Below are 357 nucleotides of genomic sequence, written 5' to 3'. Positions count from 1 at the left end.
CATCACGTGCACGTTGTTCTCATTAGAAACGAACAGCTTTCATTTCTACAAGAGCTACTCAACTTTCTATTAATGACTGTCAAAGCAAACAAGGGGCGTTTTTGAAAGTCAAATTAACAAGGATACATTACTGTCATAAATTCGCTCTACACATCCATGTGCACTTCCGGGTAAAGCAAATTTTCATTCAAAATTCTACATAGAAAGAAAGAAAAGGAATCTGCACTGAATACTTCTTTCATCTTTTCAACTTCTTATGTTTGAATATAATTGTATGTGTGTACATACGTATGTGGGGTTTCTTCACGAGATTCTCAAACCCACGAGGAATCATTTCGAATGAATGAAAGCCGAGGG

General features: G+C 36.4%; 1 protein-coding gene across 1 annotated transcript in view; it reads left to right on the top strand.

The window, feature by feature from the left end:
- LOC119592057 (phosphatidylcholine:ceramide cholinephosphotransferase 1-like) overlaps positions 1-357 on the top strand; it is a 42,265-nt gene that overhangs the window by 15,949 nt on the left and 25,959 nt on the right. The window lies entirely within an intron of this gene.

This window comes from Penaeus monodon, chromosome 29 (assembly GCF_015228065.2).
Source record: "Penaeus monodon isolate SGIC_2016 chromosome 29, NSTDA_Pmon_1, whole genome shotgun sequence".
Taxonomy (NCBI): domain Eukaryota; kingdom Metazoa; phylum Arthropoda; class Malacostraca; order Decapoda; family Penaeidae; genus Penaeus; species Penaeus monodon.
The sequence above is the reverse complement of the archived record's forward strand: the minus strand, read 5'-3'. Positions and strand labels throughout refer to the sequence as shown.